The following is a 13,219-nucleotide window of genomic DNA, read 5'->3' on the forward strand; positions in this document are numbered from 1 at the left end:
CATAGAAGTCTGCCAGTGGATCTAAGGAGCCTTGTGTGTCACTGTACTCCGCCCTCAGTTCCTCAAATGCGTTTTCAGGGGTTTGGTCATGGGGAGGCAGATTCAGAACGAGCTTCCTGGCCTCACCACTCAGGTGTCGCACAACAGTGGAGAAGCGGAGGTGCGTGGGGAGCTCTATTGCCTCCAGGAGATACTGCATGTCACGAATCCAGTCCTCTACAAGCATCTTGCTATCAGCATTACCAGTGAAGACTTGGACATTTTTCACCTGATGAGTCTGCATGAAACCACCATAGGCAGCCAGAGGAAGGCTTGGGTTGGCTACAGGCCTGGCAGCAGTCTTTAATGGTGGCTCGGACAGGTGTGACAGCATGTGTGGGGAGGAGGATGGAGGGAAGGGGGTGGGTGGTGGAAGGGCTTTGGGATACATGCTGACTTGAGGGTGTGAAGCAGGCGCCCGTAGATGTACTGGAGCAGGGGCATAAGGGGGAGCTGTGTGATCGAACGCTGCATACTCAACATTCTGAGGAATGGGTGCAGTTGTGTTGGTGCCCCATACACTGGTGGCAGATGGGGGCATGGGGGCCACTTTACCATGGGGCATGTCATGAGAGTAGTGGACAGCAGCTTGTGACTGATGCAACTGGAGGCTTGGTCCATACTCTAACCCTTGGAGGGTCTGCCCAGCAGCAGGGGGGTTATTCATAATGTTCATTGTTCGTGGTGTTTGGAACCTTGGCATGGCAGCCTGGGGCATGGGTGTGGAATACGCATAGCTGGGGTGGACCTGTGGCTCCATGTGTGCACCACGTACCTGGAAGCTAGGCTGCATAGCCTGAGTTGGATAAGGGGAGGCAACTGGACAGTTCATGGTGGGCTGCTGCACAGTCTGCATTTCTGGGAATAGGGGGCGTGGGAGGCTTTGAATTGGCAGGGTGGCTGTGGGCCCGTGCACACTGGCTCGGGGTGGGAGGGCAGAGGCAATTGTTCTCTGCACGGTTGACTGGGGCACCGGAGGGGTTGTACTTGGCAGGCTGTAGGCTGACCTGTTTGTCTGGTAGCTTTCTCTCGTGGCTGGGCTGCTGTCAAAACAGAGTGAGGGTACCTGCATTGAAGCTCCAGAGCCTTGCACTGTAGACAAATGAGCTGGGGTAACGCGGTGGTCAGTCATAGGTGACAGCATTGGGGGAGGTGTGGTGAGCTGTGTGCCCAGTCCTGAGTCTGCGGGTTGCCCGCAGGTCTGGTGGCCTTGAGTGTGATACTGCAGTCGAGGGTCAGTGAACCTGGCGAAACGGTTGGTCAGCTTCGGCCTCACTGATTGCTGCTGGTTCACTGTGCCGGTGTCAGCCATTGCCCCCTCCATCCAAACATGGGTTTGTGCTTTATTGGGAGAGTCATAGTTGTGGCTTGTTACGGGCTCGGGGGAGGGTTGTAGGCCTGGTATCACAGCAGAGGGACCTGCAGTCTTCAATGGAGATTTGGCATATTCATTCATCATTTCAAATTCTTCCATTTTCCCCCCCAATTCTTTTTTTTTTTTCTTTAGACAAATGTATGAATTTATGTGTTGATGTTATATGTTTGGCTGTGAGTATGTAGAACTATTATTTCTACTATAGAAAAGTATAACAAAGAAAATGTGTTCACAATCAACATTCAACTCAAACTTAGATTACACTTGAATTAAATCAGTTTCAGTACACAGCTCTATGTCCAACACAAATATCATGAATTAGGAAATTAGAATTAGAAAAGTAATTTTTTTTTTTTTTTTTTTTCCCCCTTATATATTTTCAATTCTTTTCATTATTTAACCATCCAAGTATCAGTTCAGTTTACTGTATTAACTCACAAGAAAGAAAAAAAAATCTAACTAAATTGCTTATTACTGCCTTCAAAGGATATGTTGGGGAAGGTGAATATACTGCCAACACCACTCTGCAGGAGATAGTAGTTCAGTCCCACACTACTCCCAGATGGTATTTGTATACAGTTCAATACAGTAGGATGGCTGGGGGTGCCACCGTTAGTCAGTCTTTCTCTTCGGTCTCGGAGCACCGCAATCCGGGTCACGGCACCAAAGATGTAACCCACACGTGCTGGAGCCTCTCTACACACCCTGGGACTCTGCGTTGTGTTTGATGGTGTGTGTGATCATGGGGTGTTGTGCGGAGAGAAGGAGCACGGGACACAGGCGTTCTGGATTGTGGTTGAGACCAATGCAGTTTAATGGCTCTCTGCTGCTTCTTCACCACCTTACAAGGAGGACATGTAAACTCTCAAAACATGTTGCAGTACCAACAATAGTGCAAAATGTATAACACTTGAATATAACAATTACTGCACATTTCAATTAAATAGGGCACTCTCTCTTAACATGTTTCAGTGTAGAAATAAATTAAATGACAAAACCAGACAGCAGCCTTAACTAAATAAAAACGTCCTCTTTACACTGCACTGACTGGGGGAGCTAGTGCACAGCAAGCTAGTCAATATCGCGGCCAGTATTTACACAATAAACGCAAGTGTCTGCCGAAATCCGCCCGCCGAAATGTAAACAAACATCTCAACTCACACGTAAGTAACACAAATTAATTGGATGGGTGGTTTTAGTGAGGATATTTTAAGATAACTCAGGACGACATAAGCACTGCTTACCTTACAAGGAGGACATGAAAAAGACGTCACTTCCGCACGGAATGAACTTCAAAACTATGATGTCGCGTGAAGGACAAAAAGCGCTACTTGCGGAATTCTCCGTGGAATAACAACGTAACGACGACACCTGGTGTCTAATTCAGGCTACTGCCTTACATCTACAAACAGCATATTTTTTCTTCTTTCCCAGGCATTACTAATAAATTCCCACACGGAAAGAATCTATATGTACCCTATATGTTTTAATATAGGGCCACATATAGTTTTCCCATATATGGTGCATACATAAAATTGGCCGATTTCCTATATTATATGTACATATATGTACCTATATGTATAGGTACATATATGTACCTATATGTACATATAATATAGGAAATCGGCCAATTTTATGTATGCACCATATATGGGAAACCTATATGTACATATATGTACCTATATGTAGGATCTTAAATAAAAGAATTAGCAGCGCACACGGGATTCGAACCCCGTTCTCCAAGGTTCAAGCCCTGCGCTCTACGAGCTCCGCAAAGGCTGGGGAACATTAGTCCGTAAAGAAGGGGGGGGAAAGGGGAGAAAGGGGGAAGAAGGGGGGGAAAAGGGGGAGGAAAAGGAAGAAAAATTGGGAGGACGCAGGTTCGAATCCAGCTGTGGACTTACTTGAATTTTGTCCAATGTCATTCAGTTATTGCCTTGGTGCTCTGAAACGATGTCAATGTGCTGCAACTCAAATCTAATTAAACTATAATGTGATTTTGATCAACTTTTAATGCACCATCACGCTACTTGTGTAAAATGGAAGAGACAGGTTTACAATCCCACCTCAAGCATGTTGGTAAATATGCAATGCATGGTTTTAAAACTGGGTCTTTATTATTGTAATAGGGAAAGAAAGTATGCACTTTAAATATTTAGTTTTTTTAGGCTATCTCAAAAGTGGGTAATGCCCTAAAGAAAAGTTGAAAGTAATGATTGAATGAGTGATAACTGATTTGAGCACTTTATTGGTCATTCAGTCAAGTATAAAACGTATTGGCTATAATGTATTATGTAGTAGATTTAAATATCATGGTATTATCAAAGACACGAAGAGAGAATACACAAAAACAAAACGATTAGACAATGTGCAATCTAAATCAAATAAAGAACACAGTGGACAATGAATAATAATAAACAGCAATGAATAGAAGAAAAGGAAGAAAAGAGACAGAGATGGTCCTTTGAATGAGAGTTCACTTGTCTGACCCCAGAGTGTCCAATCACAGCTAGAGAGCAGGAGCTGACACAACCAAATGGCAGCATCAGAAAGGGTCAGTGTGAGCGTAACTTTGTGTAGATCAGTGTCGAGTGTGTGTGGTGAGTGTAACTTTGTGTAGATCAGTGTCGAGTGTGTGTGGTGTGCAAAAAGCTGGCATCTGTACACTGCCATCATGCTGGCGTCAGCAGCTCCTGGGTCCAGGTCTTGATGATGGTGGGTTGTGTTGGAGGCGAGCAGGCTCTGCAGACACCACACTGACACTTCACCACTGTAGGGTAAACACAAACATGGGACACATCAGACTGATAGATACACGTTGTAGATGATAGATGAAAAGAGACATAGTTGGCATGGATTAAACAGGATGAATCACATTTTTGATGTAGATCCTGGACCTGTTTTAATGCCAGGTGTAAATTGAATCCAGCTAAGTAAGTAAGCAATTAACTAAGAAAGTAACGTTTATTTATATAGCACCTTTCACAGAGCAGTCACATTGACTGGTGATGTAGGGATGGATCAGGTCACAGATTTACACAGGTGCCTGACCATGCAGGGCTTTATAAGTGATTACAAGAACCTTAAACTTGATGGAAGCCAATGTAAGGAAGCTAAGATGGATGTGATGTGACATGTCGTGCTGGACTAAGCAGCTGTGTCCACAGGGAACGTCTGTTTGAGCTGCCAGCGCCTTTCTGCAATTCATTCTCTATGGTAAGGACGCTCTAGGAGCGCTCCTCTTCCCAGCACCGCACCTGGTGTTTAAACGCTCTCGATGGCTAGTGTTTTTGGGCAGGGTGGTCTGGGCGCCTCAAGCAGAGAAAAGTTACACTTTTGGAGAGGCAGGCTACTCATCAATGTCAATTTTTTTCAGCAGCAACAAATAAATGCTGTGTCTGTGCACGTTGGAAGCACTCTGGACATGATTTCCAAAGCATTCTGACCTGGGAAAAAAAAACAAAAAACAAAAAAACAATCCCTGTGGGCATGCGGCCTTAGTCAACAGCAGTGTACTGGACCATTTGTAGACAGTCCAGGGACCGGTGAGGCATGTCAAAAGGGAATTACAGTACTCCAGGTGGGATGATACAAAAGGCATCAATAATAATCTGTGTGACACAACAGACCTGAGTGTTTGTTTCTAAAATGGGGGGGGGAGGGGTGGCATGTACAGAACAATGACTTAACTTGATCAAAGGACATAGCCTGATCAAAATAACACCAATATTTCTAAGATTAGACCATACAGTTAAACACTGAACAACCTTGGAAATGATTTTGTCTGAAGCAATAGTAATGACTTGAGTCTTGTCTGTGTGAGGTTGTTAAAACGTTTTTAACACAATCTGGACAGGAGACACAATCAGGTACTCACTGTCAGGAGTCGTGCAGGCTGGTCCACGCTCGCTGTAGCAGGTGGGATGTGTGCCTGTGCAGACAAGATGTGGTGTGCTGCTGGATGACGAGCAGGAGCTCCTTCAGATACTCCAATGCCTGGGACACGCTGTCTGGAGTGTAGGCGCTCACCTTGAGAAAGATACACAGAGGGAAAAATAAGTCCCAGTGAAATTAAATATGACTATTTCACCTTGTTGGCCAAGGAGGCATGAGTGGGTGAAGGTGAGGTCATACCTGAAGCCCTGCTTGGAGTAGAGGGTCACCTTGCTCCATCTTGCTGGGATACTTCAGTAATCCCTGAGCTGTGCAGATACCTGGCTGTGGCAGTCTGAAACACACAATGCACATACGGTAACTTAACTGGACTTGCATACATGTACCATCACATACTGTACCTGATGTTACAGTGTATTGTGTTAGGGTCATGTTGTTAACTTGAACATGGATAAGCCATATAATCTTACCTTATAAAGGTCATGCCATCTCTTTTTTTTTGGGCAAGGAGCAGGTATGTTTCCCTCACTGGATGGCCATACCAGACACCCCAGTAGAGAGCCACTCAGTGTCACCTGCCATAGCCTTGTTGTTTCGTAATGACATCTGAAATTATGTACAGTAGACTAAATTATACTTACAGCAATAAACAAACATACATTAGATACTAAAAACATACAAACAGAAACACAGGCATAGACAGGCATTTAGGGCCCTATTCTCCCACAGGCCATCGGCGCTATTACGGGCCTTAACCGCAAAAAAACGTGCCTAGCGCCTGTTTCGGGAAAATAGCAATAGGCTTTAGGCTGCCAAATGCGCTTTAGGCCGAATGGGCGTGGCGGAGTCCCTGAATGCGCCAAAGTGGGCGTGTCTGCGCTAAATACCGGCGTACTCCTATCTTCCGACCTGCCGTTAATTTAGCGCCTTGCGCCTTTGAAAAGCAGGCCTATTCAATGGGCCAGTCCGTCCCCTCTCTCCTCTGTCACCCTTCTCTGTGTCACTCTCTCCCTCTCTCCTACTGACAGGAGCAGGCATTGGTGTGCGTTTACCAGTTTATTGTGAAATAAATCCTTCCGCGTTGAGTTACTGTCACAAGCCTGTGTGACAACGCTTCCAGCCTGGGTAAAACAACTCCGTCCGTACCGCTTTGAGGCTGCAGGCAGTCTGACAGGCACAATACGACTGTCTCTCTCTGACTGCCTGTGAATGCCCCAGCATGCAATTGGGTACTAAATTTCGCTACTAAATAGCAACCAAATGAGGCGAAATAGATATAAAAGGTCGATCTAAAATAATGTGTAATGGTAACACAGCCTGCAATTGTAGAACATTTCAATATTGGACCAAATAAATCATCGAAATTAAAACACCACCCTAAGTGAAACATATATGTCCTCCTGGGCCTATATATACCCCTTGTCGAGTTAACGTGATTTAGAGAAGTAACAGCGGAACGCGCTTCGGAACGCGCTTCTAATGGCATCTGCTATACTGTGATGTCCCTCCAATAACTTGGCCCTATTTCACATTTAGTTTTACAATAAAAACACATTTATGCAATGACTTGACATAATGTAGGGTATATTTATGTGCATCATCCTTCCTGCAGCAGGCGAGAGAAAATGATATCTTTCTGGACAAACTTTCACCAATCTAATAGGCTATATTTTTCTAGCTGATGCATAGAACATTATTTTCACTTTGATCTTGCTATAGTGTAGCGTATTTACATGCTTGCAGTATTGAAACTGCAGTTAGATTGGTTTGAGAAGCATAATAATATGGAATAATAGCCTATAATGCAGACAGACAGGCTGGATGAAGGGAGGGGGGGGGGGGGGGCAGAGCGTTTGGCTTTCGTCTGGTTTTGCGGGATCACTGGAATTGGAGCTAAAAAGGCAAGCGTGCGATTCGTTTATTGCACTTATCCAATGAGCATGACGGTGCATAATTTTACGCCTAAAAGGCGTGGTTGTAATGCTTTGGGCTGCATCTAGCGCCAGCACGACGATATCAAGTTCGCCTTTCCACGCCCACTGCTTTGATCTGCGCCTGCCGCTCGGCCTAGAAACTGCGCCGATGCAACGATAGGGGCCTTAATGTTTATATCAGTAGGCCTACCTGCTGTTACTTTTATCTGTGTATGAGTTTCTCATTATGCAGATTACTGATAACAAGGTTTACTATTTCTTATTTAGCTGTTAACGTTAACGTGAACTTGGGTTCAGATAGCAAAAACACAGCCACAGCTAACGCTAGTTAGCTTCTCGTTACGTTATGCTGTGATATTTACGTCAAAGACCGCGATCAAAAATATGCGCAAATATCAACGATATTTAATTAAAACATGAAAAGGATCGGCAGTTGCTTACCTGTAACGTTGTGTAGGGATAATAATAAGAGCTAATGGCTAGCTATCCGTTAGCCAAACAAACCACACACTGGGGTACTTCCGGTGAAGAAGAAGAGGGCGGTGACCTCTCGGCGGTCGGATTCGCTGGGATTGGCTGAATGAAAGATTGGATTCGCCTTCTGATTGGATGGCTTTGTGAAAGATTCACTTGGTCATTTGATAGGCTTCTGAATTATTAGGCTCGCCATGTGGTTGGTTCTTGAAAGATTAGGCTCGGCATGTGGTTGGCTTTAGAAAGATTGACTTCGCCCTGTGATTCGTCGACTTGTACAGACGAGCAGTGGTCAGGTACCGCTATACATTTTCTTATACTAACCAGAGAGCCGGGCACATTATATACTCTCTCGCACACAATGTAGACCACAATTGTCAGCGATCGGGAAGTTATTGTATGTGATGCGTACGATCATATTATGTAACAGACTAAAATTATGTTGTGTGTGTGTGTGCATCTATAGTCTGTAGGCTGTACGGCTTCAGAGGTTAACTTCATTTAACACCAGAGACTCAGGAGGTAGGCCTACACAGAGCCTTGTATACAGTCTGTTACAATAACATAGTGTGCCCAGAGCACCTCGTTCCGCACTTGGTGCAGACCGGTGCAGAAGCTTTGGTCTAGTCAGTCACAGCTAGTAAGTACTTGCGCATGCGCGTTGCTGCAGGAACTGAATTCATTATTTTATAGTATTGCGCTAAACTATTAACCATAGTTGTGTCCTGGAGGCTTTTTGCTGGCACCACATAGCCTATAGTCCCATATTTATGATATTTCATGTGACATAAAATGCGTTGAAATGTAGTTTTCGTGTAGACCAGATTTCAACTCTCAGTTACACAATAAAAGACATTAAAATGCCAATTCACACACTATCAATATTGTCTCTATTCCAAACTACAACAAATGTTTTAACAATATGATGAACCAAATTGTGTTTTTTTACACGTTTACGTTGTAACCGCATTTTAGCCGGTTGAAAAGAGGGTGAAATTAGGTCTTAGACGTTCAAACCCAATATCACCCAGATTTAAACTAAAAATCAACGTTGAAAAAACGTTTTGTGCTCGCTGGGTATATATGGATTATGACACAGTGTATACAAACAGATTTGTAAATGACCTATATAGGAGGCATATACCTTGTATTGTGTACATATATGGCCTATATGTGGATATAAAGAAGTGAGACCTATATGACCTGTATTATGAACATATAGGGCCTTTATGTGTATATAAAGAAGCTATATAGGAGACATATATGCCCTGTATGTGCACATATAGTACCTATATGTGGATATAAAGAAGCTATAGGAGACCTATATGCCCAGTATATGCACTTATATGCACCTGAATCTGGCCTATATGCAACCTATATGCGGCATAAATGTGGCCTATATGCGCATATATGCACCTAAATCTGGCCTATATGCAACCTATATGCGGCATATATATGGCCTATATGCTCCTATATGCGCATATATGCACCTAAATCTGGCCTATATGCAACCTATATGCGGCATATATATGGCCTATATGCTCCTATATGCGCATATATGCACCTAAATCTGGCCTATATGCAACCTATATGCGGCATATATATGGCCTATATGCTCCTATATGCGCATATATGCACCTAAATCTGGCCTATATGCAACCTATATGCGGCATATATATGGCCTATATGCTCATATATGCTGCATATAGGTTGCATATAGTTGCATATATGTTCATATAGATTCTTTCCATGTGGGTTGAGCTATATCAAAGACTCTCTTATTAAAAAAGATGCAAGTCTAGGCACATCCTGTAACCAAAAAGCTTCAGGGTGAACAACAAACACTTTTTCATACATTGAGTGTCTCAGGTCATCGTACAGAGGGCAGTAAAACACAAAATGAATTTCATTTTCTATCTCCCCAAGGTCACAACATAAACACAACCTGTCCTCTTCTGGAACTGCGTTGAATCTACCGGTTTCAAATGCCAAAGGGAGAGTGCCGGATCTGAGTTGTGCACAGACTGACCTTTTGGCTCTTGTGAGATTCAGATACACATAAGGCTCGGTGCAGAAATGGTCTTTAATGAGAACGAACGTGCAAAGTTTAGGTTTGAGCCAGATGTCGGCAGCCCATTTCTCTTTGTGTTTCAGAAAAAGTTTGTTTTTAAGATGAGATACATCACAAAATAATCTGTTTCTGAACACTAACTGCAAATCACACTGACAGAAGATGGACAGCATCTCTCGGGCCCATGGAGAGTTATGAGAGAGATCCCAATTAAAGACTTTTTTTGTTAACCTGCCTTCAGTCATTCTAATCAGTCTGTTCCAAAAACGTACCATTTCACCTTTGTGTCTAAACTCACAAGGTTCCCAGCCATGTCACCACTAATAGCCAAGTTTGGAGTCAGTCTGTGCACACCAAGGAAACAACGGATTGCTCTTAACTGAATGTTGTTACAACAAGTATGGACCCTAGAACCCCACAGCCCGGCAGCATAGTCCATCACAGGACAGACACAGGACTTATTGAGAATATGCATAGAAACCTATAGGTCCCTACACACTCTCAATTTATTCAGCACCGACCCCAAGGCTCTACCAGCAGATTCAGAAAGGGAATTAATACCAGATTCAAAACTCATATATTCATCAAAGATAAAACCAAGATATTTGTACTGGTCAGCATAAGACAGAGGGAGTGAACCAAAACGAAAATTATAAGTACTTCTCTGCACACCTTTCTTTCTAAAATGGACAATCTGGGTCTTGATTCATTGTTAATCTCCATTTAAAACACCAAGTGTTAACAATATTTAACATATCCTGGAGATCATCTTCTGATTCGGCCAGGAGGACAATATCATCTGCGTATAACAAAATACCCAGAACTGTGTCGTCCACCTTAATACCGAGATTAGCATCTTTTATCAGAAGGGCTAAATCATTAACAAAAAGGGCAAATAAAGTAGGTGAAAGAACGTCCCCCTGTTTCACCCCAAAGGGGGTTGGGAACCAGCCCGTTCTGACATCGTTTACCTGAACACAAGCTAGGAGCTCGATAAAGAGCTTTAATGGCATCATAGATTCTTCCATCAATTCCCGATTCAATTAACTTAAAAGCAAGGAGGTCTCTATTTACCCAATCAAAGGCTTTCTGAAAATCAATGAAACAAGCAAAGGTAGATCTTTTCTCCTGAATTCTAGCTCAGACCACTGTAGAAATGGTGTAAATGTGATCTATGCAGGCTCTAGCTTTTCTAAAGCCGTTCTGTTCATCTACAAGTAGATCAGAATGTATATACAGTCAAGTCAACTCACCACCGGGTGAAATCCTCACTGTGCCATTCTTCATCCAAGCACATAAATGAAAGTCAACACTCCACATCTTACCTATATACTGTACCTGAGAAACCATTTTTTTAAGAGTAGGCAGGACTTGGCAGATGCCAGTCAAAGTCAGTGAAACTAACAGCAAGTTAATGTTTAGGCTGTGTTGAAGGTCATACTCATACTGGACTGCAGAAGCTTCAATACATCAGTTTGCTATTTTGTCATTAACAACAACAAACAACAACATAGTTTAAAGCGTGTGCTGGAGCCTGGCAGATCTGGAGCTGTGGACTGAAACATCCTTTTTGGCTTAATAGCTGTTGTTGTTGGGCCCAAATGCTATTGTAACAACTATACACTTTAACTACTTTACCCTCCCTAAAATAAAGAAAGAATCAGCAGGTAGCAGCACAGTGTTCTACCATGCTCCACATCTCTGGAACCAGCTTCAGTTAGGGAAGCCGGTTCTATCGATATCTTATAGGCTCAAAACATATGTATTCTCCCAGGTTGTGTTTGAAGGTGTCAATAGGCTATGTGGAATAATATAATAGCCATGCAAACTTAGGGCCCTATCTTCGCAATGGCAGACAAAACCAGACCTCGAATTTTCAACAGTTAACTTTTGCAGTAGCTAGGCCTAGGTTACTCTCTATTACGGTGAGGCAGTTAAGTTGATCTGGGTCAGTTAAGTTGATTCTCTCACTCCATTCTCCCCTGTCTGTCTCCTCTCTCTTCTCTCCCCCTCCACCTTTCTCCCCCACCCTCCTCTACCACCACCCCCCCTCACCCTCCTCTCTCTCTCCTTCTCTCCCTAAGATTGTTCAAACCTGTTTATTGATAGTGGCTAGACATAGCTAGACATAGTAAAGCCCTCTGAGACATGCTTGTGAATTATGGCTATACAAATAAACTTGATTTGGCTTGCACAGAAATTACAGCTGGCAATCAACGCACAGCTTCAAAGAGGCAGAGGAAGATATGGTATCTTCTTTCCTTTTTTTCAAGCATCGTTTTTGTTTTGTCTGTTTGTGTGTTGTTTACCATTTTCCCGGAAAACCTTTCCATCAGTCACTTAAATTCACCGTGTTTGGGCTAAGATGTGATGGTGACCTTGAACACCATTGCCTTGCAAGTGCTTTACTCCTAACCAAGTAAAATGTTTACATAATAAAAATAAATAATTGTTCCATTAGAAGTCTGGAAAAAAAAACGTGACAACTTGGTTTCTGACATAGCAAATTGCGCCTCCAAACCTCAAGGCTCCAGAATAAGGTTTCTTTCTTTCTTTCTTTCTTTCTTTCTTTCTTTCTTTCTTTCTTTCTTTCTGTATGTATGTATTTATGTATTTATGTATTTATGTATTTATTTATTTATACATTAATTCATTAAATCACAGGCAGTAGTTAATTCACGGCCTAATTCATTCATACCCCCATCAAAATGAATTTGGGGAGTTAGCTAAGGGCATGTAGGGAAATGTCCTTAAAAATTTCCCCTTATTTTGACTCCTTCTAATTTAATCCAGTTATGGCAGGACCTTTGTAACTCTTTATCCATGAACAAAACAAAACAAAAATCCTGTGACCACTGATCATGTTAAGGGCATTTCAGGGATGAAATTAAGTGGTTTGGGTTCCTAGTGAAGGTTGACAAAGTTGTTCAGATGTTTAAGGTTAGTTGAAGGCTGCCCGTCAATCAGCATCAACTCTCCTCAGGTGTGCATGCAGCCTGAAGCTTACACAGGTAACATCGATGAGGCCAGCAGCTGATTTGACTAGCCTGTTTCCTTGTTTTATTCAGTTATTCAAATGCAGAGTCACTACCGCAAAGAGAGAGGAGAGAACAGAGAAGTTGAGAGGAAGCTCAAAACAAAAACAAACCAACCACTCGAGCAGTTTTCTGAGGTTTACGCACCTGATGCGACGATGATCCATTGTGGGATGAGAGAGGAGTGGTGAGAGGTAAGAGCCATGCCAACATTCACCTTTGTCGCCTCTGTGTTACTATATTAAACTATATTTTTAGAATTGTTTAAACTCCTTGCTACTGACCATTAGTGCACTTTGCTGGAAGAAGTGTGTCGGAATGAAAGGCAAACCACTTCTAACAGTTTGAATGTTGTTTATATAAGTGCTGTTTGGTGTATTGATGTAGGCAGAATTGA

At 42.9% G+C, this 13,219-nt stretch overlaps 1 long non-coding RNA gene across 1 annotated transcript; it reads right to left on the minus strand.

The window, feature by feature from the left end:
* Positions 1-4,046: 4,046 nt before the first annotated feature.
* On the minus strand, positions 4,047-5,883 carry LOC310800800. The gene is made up of 4 exons (XR_014553901.1): positions 5,779-5,883; positions 5,549-5,642; positions 5,292-5,443; positions 4,047-4,184 (listed from the first exon to the last, which is right to left on the minus strand). It is a non-coding gene; the product is annotated as an uncharacterized lncRNA (long non-coding RNA).
* Positions 5,884-13,219: the final 7,336 nt, after the last annotated feature.

The sequence above is a fragment of the Poromitra crassiceps genome (genome assembly GCF_964638095.1).
Source record: "Poromitra crassiceps genome assembly, contig: HAP1_SCAFFOLD_85, whole genome shotgun sequence".
Classification (NCBI taxonomy): Eukaryota; Metazoa; Chordata; class Actinopteri; order Beryciformes; family Melamphaidae; genus Poromitra; species Poromitra crassiceps.